A 13,115-nucleotide genomic window follows, 5' to 3' on the forward strand; every position below is an offset into this window, starting at 1 on the left:
TCCATTATTATCACTTTGATACTTAAATTGTCCCAGACTTGACCAGTAAGAGGCCTTTCAAATGGGCTTCTGTGTCCTTTTGATATATCCCCTTCATGCTATGAGAACTTACTTACTCGCTCACAAGACAAATATTCCAGGCTCATCGTATTCTTTCCCTGCCCCAGTCTGGGAATCAGTCATTTCTCCAAGGAGCCCTGGTTACTTTTAGTAGAGAGTGATAGCTTTTTTTTTTTTTTTTTTTTTTTTTGGAGTTTGATGGTTTTATTAACACAAATACAATGTGCACATAAGCTTTTTATATTCTTCGCTGCACAGCCTGGCATTAGGATTGGTGACTCTGATGGCCAGTTGGGCTGCTTTTTCTAAATGGATTTGGGGTTCTTGGAGGAGACATTGCTCACAATCTCTGCACAGTAGGATTTGTTGCACATCAGCAGCACTTCAAGTTCCTTGACGTTGTGGACTAGGAACTTCCGGAGGCCACTGGGCAGCATGTGCTTTGTTTTCTTGTTGCTCCTGTACCCAGTGGTCAAGATCTGACCTATGAATCTTCTGCGCACCATGTTGTCAGTGCCTTTGGGTTTCCACCAGTTGTGCTTAATTTTGACATATTGGTCTGACTGGTGCTAGATGAACTTCTTGGTTTTTTTTTTTTTGTAAATGATCTTGGGCTTCACCAGCGGTCTGTGGGTGGCCACCTCTGTAGGAAGCACTGAGGAAAAGAGTGGAGAGTGATATTTAGAAATCCATATCTGAATAGTAGCTGTGCTCATTGTTACTGAGATGTAATGGTACCCAGGCCTTCTCAGAATACTGTAGAATTCTGTAGAATTCTGAACTAGGAAATATATGTGTATAAACATATATGTGTGCATTTGCATTTATTTCTATCTTCCTCTATTAAAAATAATTCACACTGCTACCTTCAATTCCAGTCAAACACCATAGGGTTCATTCTAGCTTTACCCCTTTCCAAGTTTGTACCTTCCTTCTCTGGTAGTAAGAAATCAGACTTCCATTATCATTAATACATTTGTTTACTTAATCTCTGAGTGTAGGTGATCTTCGGGCCATTGTAGGGCCACCAGTTGCTTGGACATCTCATGCAGGCCCCAACTTACACCCTGTTCAGAACCTCTCCCCGTAGGAGGAAGGTTTGATGGTAATCTTAAAACTTAGTTATAACTTAAGCTTTCTTAGTAACTTTTTCTGGCTTGGTCATTCATAAATATTTCCAAATCCTTTGGGGCTTAATTTGTATTTCCCATTTCTACAACTCTCATGGTGTAACGAGTTCCACAAGTCTAATCTTTACTTCGTGAAACAGTACTTCCTCATATTTCCTAAATTTAAGTTTCTTGAATTTTAAAAGGTGGTCTTAAATTCTTAAATTTCAGTATTTGGTGCACACATTTCCAGTAGTTCAATTTCAGCCCCAAAGTCAACAACCACAGAATTTGTTCACCTCTTACCCATATGGTACACAGTTGTATACATTTTGATCATGACCTCTTTAAATGTGTGAGCAGTCAAATCTTTGTGGACAGCATTGTCTTTTGCCACTTTCTTAATTCTTTTCAAAAATTTTCCTAGTTCCATTATATGATTTTTGGTGTCTGATTATCATTTTATACAATGTTCCAGCTGTTTTGCATAGGGCAGAACCAATTTCTCTGTTTTCCTGTTTCTCCTTGGGCCAACTGTTCCTTGTTGAGGGAGCCTAGAATGCAGGAGCCTGAACCCAATCAGGAGGAATAATTGTCCCAAGTGACTAGTAAGAGGTAAATCAGAGGATAAATGGCATTCTTGTTTTAGGAACAAGGGAGGCCAAAGAGGGCACCTGGTGAGAAAAAGAGGCCTCTGAGCATTTTCTATAAATGAGGCTGTGGGACCTGACATGGTTTTGAGGGCTCTGGCTTCTTGGTTTAAAGACAAGAGTTAAGGCAGATGATAGCAGAACATGGAACTAATGTTTTGTGGGAATAAACTATAGTAAATGTGAAGTCCTGTTCCTGAATCAAAGTCTGTTCTCCAGACCCTTCGTTCTTTATGCATATTTAAATAATTTCAAATAACACATTTTGTTGTGGTCTTTTTTTTTTTTTTTTACATCTTCAGAAAGTTTTTATTATGCAGTTTTAGAGCAGGTTGTAATTTTGTCCAGACAAATAAATTTTGACTTTTAAAACAATAAAATTCATATAGAATTAACTCTTGCTGATACTGAAGTTGTAGATAAAACTAAGCACTTTCTCAACATTTTTACTAGGCATTTTGGTTCAAAAATCAGTTGAATTGGTAAAGAAATGCCATCTTGAGTTTTAAGTAAGCAATCAAATAATTTAAAAACTGGGGGAGAAATACTCAGAAAATTGTTTTTTTTTAATAATTTTTTTTATTATATTATGTTAGTCACTGTACAGTACATCCCTGGTTTTTGATGTAAAGTTCCATGATTCATTAGTTGCATATAACACCCAGTGCACCATGCAATATGTGCCCTCCTTAATAGCCATCACCAGCCTATCCCATTCCCCCACCCCCTCCCCTCTGAAGCCCCCAGTTTGTTTCCCATAATCTCTCATGCTTCATTCCCCCTTCTGATTACCCTACCTTTCTTTATCCCTTTCTTCTCCTACCGATCTTCCTACTTCTTATGTACCGTAAATGAGTGAAACCATATGATAATTGTCTTTCTCTGCTTGACTTATTTCACTTAGCATTATCTCCTCCAGTGCCATCCATATTGCAGGAAGTGTTGAGAAATCAGTCTTTTTGATAGCTGAGTAATATTCCATTGTATATATGGACCACAGCTTCTTAATCCAGTCATCTGTTGAAGGACATCTCGGCTCCTAACATGATTCGGCTGTTGTGGACAATGCTGCTATGAACATTGGGGTGCATATGGCCCTTCTCTTCACTACGTCTGTATCTTTGGGGTAAACACCCAGTAGTGCAATGGCTGGATCATAGGGTAGCTCAATTTTTAACTTTTTGAGGGACCTCCACACTGTTTTCCAGAGTGGCTGTACCAACTTGCATTCCCACCAGCAATGTAGGAGGGATCCCCTTTCTCCACATCCTCTCCAACAATTGTTTCTTGCCTTGTCCGTTTTTGCCATTCTAACTGGTGTAAGGTGGTATCTCAGTGTGGTTTTGATTCGAATTTCCCTGATGACTATTGATTTTGAACATTTTTTCATGTGTCTGTTAGCCAATTCTATGTCTTCATTGGAAAAGTGTCTGTTCATATCTTCTGCCCATTTTATGATTTGTTTATTTGTTCCTTGTGTATTGAGTTTGAGAAGTTCTTTGTAGATCTTGGATACCAGTCTTTTATCTGTAGTGTCATTTGTAAATATCTTCTCCCATTCCATGGACTGCCTCTTAGTTTTTTTGACTGTTTCCTTGGCTGTGCAGAAGCTTTTTATCTTGATGAAGTCCCACAAGTTCATTTTATCTTTTGTTTCTCTTGTCTTTGGAGATGTGTCATGAAAAAGGTTGCTTTGGCTGATGTCCTATAGGTTGCTGCCTATGCTCTCCTCTAGGATTTTGATGGATTCCTGTCTCACATCGAGGTTTTTCATCCATTTGGAGTTTATCTTTGTGTATGGTGTGAGAGAGTAGTCAAGTTTCATTCTTTTGCATGTAGCTGTCCAATTTTCCCAGCACCATTTATTGAAGAGACTGTCTTTTTTCCACTGGCTGTTTTTTCCTGCTTTGTCAAAGATTAGTTGCCCAAAGAGCCGAGGGTCCATTTCTGGGTTCTCTATTCTGTTCCATTGGTCTATGTGTCTGTTTTTGTGTCAGAGTGTAGGGATAGAGGGTACATTCCTCAATCTCATAAAAACCATCTATGAAACGCCTACAGCCAAATATCATTCTCAATGGGGAAAAGCTGGAAGCCTTTCCCTTGAGATCAGGAACAGGACAGGATGCCCACCCTCGCCATTATTATTCAACATAGTACTAGAAGTCCTTGCAACAGCAATCAGACAACAAAAAGGGATAAAAGGTATCCAAATCGGCAAAGAAGTCAAACTGTCTCTCTTCGCAGATGACATGATACTCTATATGGAAAACCCAAAAGACTCCACCCCCAAACTACTAGAAGTTATAGAGCAATTCAGTAATGTGGCGGGATACAAAATCAATGCTCAGAAATCAGTTGCATTTCTATACACGAACAATGAGACCAAAGAAAGAGAAATTAGGGAATCCATTCCATTTACAATAGCACCAAAAATCATACGTTACCTTGGAATTAACCAGAGACGTAAAGGATCTATATTCTAGAAACTACAAATCACTCTTGAAAGACATTGAAGAAGACACAAAAAGATCGAAATATATTCCATGCCCTTGGATCGGAAGAATAAACATAGTTAAAATTCCATGCTACCCAGAGCAATCTACACTTTCAGTGCTATCCTGATCAAAATAACAATGACATTTTTCAAAGAACTGGAACAAACAGCCCTTAAATTTGTATGGAACCATTTATTGAAGAGACTTTTTTTCCACTGGATGTTTTTTCCTGCTTTGTCAAAGATTAGTTGACCATAAAGTTGAGGGTCCATTTCTGGGTTCTCTATTCTGTTTCATTGGTCTATGTGTCTGTTTTTGTGCCAGTACCATGCTATCTTGGTAATCACAGCTTTGTAGTATAGCTTGAAATCAGGCAACATGATGCCCCCAGCTTTGATTTTTGTTTTCAACAATTCCTTGGCGATTCGGGGTCTTTTCTGGTTCCACACAAATTTCGGATTGTTTGTTCCAGCTCTTTGAAAAATGTCATTGGTATTTTGATCGAGATGGCGTTGAAAGTGTAGATTGCTCTGGGTAGCATAGTCATTTTAACTATGTTTATTCTTCAGATCCATGAACGTGGAATGTTTTTCCATCTTTTTGTGTCTTCTTCAATGTCTTTCATCAGTGTTCTGTAGTTTCTAGAGTATAGATCCTTTACCTCTCTGGTTAAGTTTATTCCAAAATATCTTATGGTTTTTGGTGCTATTGTAAATGGAATTGATTCCCTAATTTCTCTTGCTTCAGTCTCATTGTGTATAGAAATGCAACTGATTTCTGAGCATTGATTTTTGTATCCTGCCGCATTACTGAATTGTTGTATGAGTTCTGGTAATTTGGGGGTGGAGTCTTTTGGGTTTTCCATATAAAGTATCATGTCACCTGTGAAGAGAGAGAGTTTGACTTCTTCTTTGCCAATTTGAATACCTTTTATTCTTTTTTGTTGTCTGATTGTTGTTGCAAGGACTTCTAGTACTATGTTGAACAATAGTGGCGAGAGTGCGCATCATTGTCGTGTTCCTGATCTTAAGGGAAAGGCTTCCAGTTTTTTCCCACTGAGAATGATATTTGCTGTAGGCTTTTCATAGATGGTTTTTATAAAACTGAGGAATGTGTCCTCTATCTCTACATTCTGAAGGGTTTTAATCAGGAAAGGATGCTGTATTTTGTCAGATGCTTTTTCTGCATCAATTGAGAGGATCATATGGTTCTTTCCTCTTCTCTTATTAATGTGATCTATCACACTGATCGATTTGTGAATGTTGAACCACTCTTGCATCCCAGGGATGAATCCCACTTGGTTGTAATGGATAATCCTTTTAATGTACTGTTGGATCCTATTCGCTAGGATCTTGTTGAGAATTTTGGCATCTGTATTCATCAGGGATATCAGTTTGTAATTCTTTTTGATGGGGGTCTTTGCCTGGTTTTGGGAAAGTGAAGGGATAGAGAACCATTTTTCCTGCCAATGGACCTCAAAAGAAAGCTGGGGTAGCAATTCTTATATCAGACAGATTAGATTTTAAACTAAAGACTGTAGTTAGAGATACAGAAGGACAGTATATTATTCTTAAAGGATGTATTCAACAAGTAGATATGACAATTATAAATATCTATGCCCCCAACAGGGGAGCCGCTAGATACACAAGCCAACTCTTAACCAGAATAAAGAGACAGAGATAATAATATGTTAATATTAGGGGACCTCAACACTCCGCTCTCAGCAATAGACAGATCACCTAAGCAGAAAATCAACAAAGAAACAAGAGCTTTGAATGACATACTGGACCAGATGGACCTCATAGATATATACAGAACACTACACCTCAGAACAACAGAATACTCATTCTTTTCGAATGCACATGGAATTTTCTCCAGAATAGATCGTATACTGGGTCATGAAGCAGCTCTCAACCAATACCAAAAGACTAAGATTATTCCCTGCATATTCTGAGACCACAATGCTTTGAAACTGGAACTCAATCACAAGGAAAAATTTGAAAGAAACTCAAACACTTGGAAACTAAGAACCATCCTGCTCAAGAATGATTGGGTAAACCAGGAAATTAAAGAAGAACTTAAGCAATTTATGGAAACCAATGAGAATGAAAACACATCAGTCCAAAACCTGTGGGACACCGCAAAGGCGGTCCTAAGGGGAAAATACATAGCTATCCAAGCCTCACTCAAAAGAATAGAACAATCTAAAATGCAGTCCTTATATTCTCACCTTAAGAAGCTGGAGATAGAACAGAAGAACAGGCGTAACCCATGCACGAGAAGACAATTAAGATTAGAGTAGAGATCAATGAATTAGAAACCAGGAGCACAGTAGAGCAGATCAACAGAACTAGAAGCTGGTTCTTTGAAAGAATTAATAAGATCGATAAGTCACTGGCCAGACTTATTCAAAAGAATAAAGGACCCAGATTAATAAAATTAGGAATGAAAGGGGAGAGGTCACGGCCAACACCAAGGAAATAGAAACAATCATTAGAAACTATTATCAAGAGGTATATTCCAATAAATTAAACAACCTGGAAGAAATGGATGCCTTCCTGGAAATGTATGAACTACCTGTATAAAGACTGAAACAGGAAGAAATTGATTATCTAAACAGACCGATTAATCATGAAGAGATTGAAGCAGTGATCAAAAACCTCCCAAAAAACAAGAGTTCCAGGGCCTGATGAATTCCCTGGGGAAATTTACCAAACATTCAAAGAAGAAATAATACCTATTCTCCTGAAGCTGTTTCAAAAAATAGAGGGAAAACTACCAAACTCATTCTATGAGGCCAGTATTACCTTGATCCGAAAACCAGCCGCAAGTTTCTATTCTGTCATTTACTAGTTGTTGGTCTGTAAGAGTTACTTAAATTAGAACTCCTCTCCTTACCTATGAAATAGAGATAATATATACCTTATGTGATTTATTTGCAGAACCTGTATATAAAGTGTCTGACCTATGGATGCTTAGGAAGTGGTAGCTATCTTTGTAATTAGGACTACTATAGGACTCCATATTGCTTCTTGAGTTGCCCTATTATGAAACATTCCTGGGATACTCTAGAAATGACCACCAGATGCTTATAACTCTGAGAAATAGCAATTTCCCCCCCTCCATTCCATGGTACTGGAGGTTTTGTACTCAACATTAACTTATTCCTCTATTCCATTGTGTCCTTCAGTATGTGGAGGCCAGGCAGCCTACTGAGGTTTTGGATCAGAGTCCATTTCCACCAGTTATACACACTTGTGTTATATTTGGGGCACTGCTTGCCTATTTTCTACTAGAAAGCAAGGTAGAGGAGATGCTGGCTGTTTCTGTAGCAGTGATCCTATCACTTGACCCTTGGGGAGGGTCCAGGGGTGACTGTAGTGATGAGAGCTGTGGGTTTGTACTAATTGCATGGACTGCAGAAGCATCCTAGTGCTTATTCCCTAGTGCTGTGGGGGCAAGAGGCTGTTGTGGAAGTGGTAGAAGCTTCTTGATTCCACACCTTATTCATTATGACAGAGAAAGCAGCTCCCTTGGCAGGCAAATTTGGCAGTGTTGTTCCACAAGTCACTCTTGGAGTCACATTCATCCAGCATTTTAATGATATTTGAAGGAGAACTTGCCTGTATTGATTCCCTTTTTCCTGCAGTTAGCTAGAATGACTTGGTTTCCTTCAGTTGAACACTGCCAGAAAAAAATTCTCTAATTTTGGTCTGATGTCCTGGCCTGTGACTGCAGACCCTGGTCTTCCTCTTTTGAGACTTGCTTTCTGGGACTGAAGCCTTGATTCAAGCCTGTCCTGCAGCCATGAATAGATATTCTGATTGGTGGCAACTGTTGGCCTGCTGGAGCTCTCTAGCTTTTATTGGTGCTTAAGTTCCTCCACTGGGCCCCACCTGTCTGAGTGGACTGCACAGTGCATATTGTTGCTTGGGGTATCCTGATCTTGGTATAGCTTTTGAAATCCATGCCTGAATTCCCTACTGCCTCCCTTAATAGCTACTCAGTTCTTCCAGCCCTTTACTCTGGTCTTGAGCTGAACCCACTCTCATGGGCTGTTCTCTGTGGCCATAAATAATCCACAGTGTTATATACCATGGGCTTGATCACAGATCTCCATTGGGCTAGCTCCATGGCACTTGCCCTTTACCCAGAAGAGTTTAGAGTCAGTTACCAATATGTATCACTAGGTTCTCCTTTGAGATCACATACAGAAATACGGGTATTAAGGAGGGCATGTATTGCATGGTGCACTGGGTGTTATATGCAAGTAATGAATCATGGAACATTACATAAAAAACTAGGGATGTACTATATGGTGACTAACATAACATAATAAAAAATTATTATAAAAAAATAGCAAATTTTACAGACTAAATTTTGCAGAAATACCAAAAGCTCTGTTTAGATGTTTCCAACTAGAGAAGAATTAAACTGCCTCTGAGGTAGTTCTCTATTATGAAGAAGTTGAATGATGGTATTGTTTTTAAAATGCTTCTGCTTAAGTCACCATATATTTTTACCTATACCGTGATTGACAAAAGATGAATTTTTCCCACCTTCAAGAGGATAGGTATAGTTTTTATATGGGTTGAATTATAATACTATTTGTCAGAGTAGTAAGTAGGTTAAATAGTGATACATTAGTTTTCTCATAACCAATGAGTAAATAAGTAAGTAGAAAAGTTTCTGTGCTAAGTTATATAAAACAGTTATAACTAGAATTCATAGAATTTTTAAGTACTCCACTATACAATAAGATGAAAAACAAATTTGAAACAAGACCTTTGCCCTGTAGCTAAAATTTGTATCTGAGAGACTGAATATACACGTAGACAATGGTCAGACTATATATACAAATAGAACTTTGACCTAGCAACCTGCCTAGGAAACCAACCCATTTTTTTTTTTTTAAATAAGCATCCCAGGAAGCCAGCATGTTATCAATCAGATTTGGAGGAAGTCAGACAGCTATTTTTAGTAATAATCCAGGAAGCCAAACAATAACCTCTAACAGTTGGCCTCAAATGATCGGTTCTTGATTTTAATAACTGACCATTTCCCTCATTTTTGCCACTGCTTCCAACCTAGGACCGATAGGACAAAGCCAAATGTGTCCCCTAATCAGTCACATTGGATGTTGCACTTCTAGTTGCCCCACCTCTAGGTTCCCCATGCCAACCACCTCCAATCAGGGCACACCTAAAGCCTTCTCTTTTTTCCGTTATGAAACGTCCCCATTCCTCTGCCTGCCTTTGAGTCTTTGACATCATAGGTATGGTGACTGACTCTCTTGCTATAGCAAGCTCCGAATGAATAGCTTTTGCTTGTTCTCATTTGGTTGGTCTTGCTTTATTTCCACCTATCCACAGTGTCTTTAGGGAATCTTGTCTTGTAAAGATGTTTATTTTTTCCCTGTTGCCTATAAGTATGCTGGTATTCTTAAAGTCCTGAGTCAATTTAAAGTTTCTCAATCTCTCAACTTTCCTGTTAATTTCAAATCAGAGGATATAGATTTCTCTTTAATGCTGAATTTGAAAATTTGCTTTATAATTTAAAATTCAACACTATCCATAGTGAAACAGTTCTATAATTCTAGATTGCATTGTACCTAAAAATTTAGCAATCTTTGGTATAAAATTGAACCCATTTTGAATGTTAACTAGAAGATATCCATTAATTTAGTTTTATGTGCATGCTCATGTATTTCTTGAGAAATGCAAATGATTATCCAGAACCCACAGTGCATTATTTTTCTTTAAGTGTTTCGGTCTTCCTTTGTTTGATTCAGCAACCTTTTCTCATTAGTATCTTCATCTTATTAGTCTTTCTCATTTTATTCTCCTTTCCTTGCATTACAGTAAGTCTTTGTTTCTCAAAGTGTAGTTCTCAAGCCACCTGTAATATCCAAAAAGCTGGTCAAAATGCAGATTCTTGAACCTCATTTCAGAGGCAGACTTTGGAGTGGGTCCCAGGAATTTGCATCGCAAACACGTTCCTCAGATGATTTCTATATATATAACATTCATTTTAATCTCTTTCTATGTTTGTGTATCTATGTATCTGTTTGACTGTATACAGACTCAAATTTAGGAACCACTGGTCTATATGGCAGGTACTTGATAGACATTATAATTTATGACCATTTTAAAGATTAAAGAGATAATTTCTATTTAATTAATGGGATTGTGGCTCAAGATAAGTGACTTGTCCAGGGTCCCAGTTAGCAGACTATACAGCTGGGAGTACAAGCCAGATTGCCAACATAGAAATAATTCTCAGTGTTCAAGAAAATTTTTTTTAGCTTTTCTATGGGGACTAACCTTAATGCTTTACTGAATCACCCATCCAATTCTGCTGTAAAAGTCTCTTTGGTAGCTGGGTGTAGACATAGGCTGAATTGTGAGATATGTTTTTGGCAATGAAACTTAACCGTCATCCCACTTATGAGATAAAACAACGTCTCAGTGGGAGCCTTGAGCAAAGGTATGAATGATGAGTTACACCCAGGGTGGTTGTGGACGATCTGCTTAGAGCAGCAAGCAATATCGTTTAAGCAGAGAATCCTGTGTTTGTTGAAATTGGGACTAAACTTGAACTACGGGGATCTAAGTTCATTTTCTTTTGGCAAAACATCTTTAAGGGAAAGTCTTAAAAAGGCTTATAAAAACTTAAAAGGCCCTTGGACATCAAATAGCTCTTACAAATTAATCAGAAACATACGGATTAGATTTCTCATAAAATACTTTAAGTTTAAAATTATGGGAAAAAGCACAGGCAAAATGTCTTTTAGGTTTGTCCAAACCAAACCCTAAATGCTTGGGAAAAGTTGGAAATACTTTAACAAAAGCAGGATGACACTGAGTACATATGCGGCATCTTTAGGTGACACAGGGAAACAGATCCCATTTTACAGTGGAGTGGGGCCTAAACTCACATGGAAATGTGGAAATCCGCTCTGGCAGGTTTCAGTGATGGTGGGTAGTGGGATAAGTGTTGCAAGAGGAGTTGGGAAGGGAGGAGGAGAGTTTGGAGTATGAGAAAATGGTCTTTCACTCTTTCCAGGGAGGTGGGCTAATGGCATTCTTTTCCTGCCTTGGTGCTGGCTCCTTCCCACCCTTGGTGAGTCTTCTAGGAGCAACCTTGGTGTAAAGGAGTGCTATAAGGCTGGGTGGCATACGACCTTCTTAGCCTGTGCCTTCTTAGCTGTCTGATGATGTTCAAGGTACCCTCACCCTAAGGGGAATGCCTACCGTGATCTATGAGGCTTCCTAATCCTCAGTTTCCCAACCACTGAACAGGAGGTAGCACAGACTGGCTGTGGTGTTGGGAAGATTTGGGTGAGATTATTTAATCCATTTAAGCACTAGTGCCTGACACCTTGCAAGTGCTCAGTAAGTTACTATTATTATTCGGCACGATCCTAATGTAATTGTTTTGAGATTTCTAAGGAAAAGGGAGACCATTGCTATCCAGAATGCATTAAGAGGGAAGAATGGAGGAGGGATGCGAGAATGGTTTCCCTTGCGTCCAGGTGGAAGATAAATTTTAGCACTGAATTTAAATATGGGAATGAATGTTCCCTTGTATGGAGGGGTGAATATGATCTATTAATTCCTCCTTTGGATGCAAACAGTTTTTGGGTCTTAAAAAAAATATCAGTCATGGATGCACAAACGGTTAGTCCTTCTAAATTTGTATTTTGTTTTGGAAATTGATCTGGTTTTTGAATAATATATTTTTGTATGAACTATTGGTCCAATTCAGAGGCTGCAGAAAGTCTTTCCATGGACATGGTGCCTTTCCAAAAGCAAAAGGAAATGTTATTGAAAATGAATAATATCAGTGTTATGAATAATCCTCAATCTAGTTTGATCAGTTTCTTCCCTCCTTTCTGATCTAGGCTTCTGTCTAGAGAGCATGGCCTCCATAAGGGTAACTCAAATTTTGTAAAGCTGGCTAGATCTTTGGAAGTGACCCATTTTCCCAACTTTTCCTCCTCCTCCAACACAGACTCACAGCTTACTCAAGGCTCACGGAGACAGAATACCTAACTAAATTTGTCCATTTTTGGAATCCACACACAAAAATGATTTCTTGTCTTTAAAAATGTTTTGGTTGCTGTCTTCTAGTTTAAAAGAGCTTGAATTAAAATGTGTGGACACAGCCATCATATAGTTGAGTATACACTCTGGACATTTTATAAAATGTTAGATACTTAGAAATGCATAAGCATCTGGGCATGTTAATATTTTGTATTCTTAGATCTTTTTTTTTTGTGTTTGTATTTATGCGACCTTGTAAACCATGGATCAAATAAAACACACCTGTCAAGTTGGAGAAAATGAATGCGAATCTCATTATTGGTTGCATAAGCATTTGTGCATCTGCGTGACTGCATACATATTTTATTTGATTACAGATTTTAAATGAAAGAGGGCTCAAATGCAATAATTTAATGTTACCATGGGAATTCAATTTATTTTATTCTTTATGTTTAACTGTAGTTTTGCTTATCCATTACGGTGGTTACACACTTTCAGGGTATATGTACAGTGGAAAACCATTCACTGCTGAGAACCTCTCGTTAAAACTGGATTGTATAAGCTCAGACCAGTGTGTTACATAATAAGACAATTTACAATCATCATGATAACAGAGGCTGTTTTCTGGAAAGAAAAGATAGCAATATCTGTAAAACTGCACCTGCAAGGAGGCTATAATTTCTGTGTGGCTGTGACAGACAATGTGAATCATGGATTATTACCATTTTTTAAGGGCTCCATGCATTTCCCATTATT

The 13,115-nt window shown here is 38.2% G+C and overlaps 1 pseudogene; it reads right to left on the bottom strand.

Annotated features, from left to right (window-relative positions):
• Positions 1–267: 267 nt before the first annotated feature.
• LOC123000818 (60S ribosomal protein L32-like) lies at positions 268–1,602 on the bottom strand (annotated as a pseudogene).
• Between the last annotated feature and the right edge of the window lie 11,513 nt (positions 1,603–13,115).

This window comes from Ursus arctos, unplaced genomic scaffold (assembly GCF_023065955.2).
Source record: "Ursus arctos isolate Adak ecotype North America unplaced genomic scaffold, UrsArc2.0 scaffold_6, whole genome shotgun sequence".
In the NCBI taxonomy this organism is placed as follows: Eukaryota; Metazoa; Chordata; class Mammalia; order Carnivora; family Ursidae; genus Ursus; species Ursus arctos.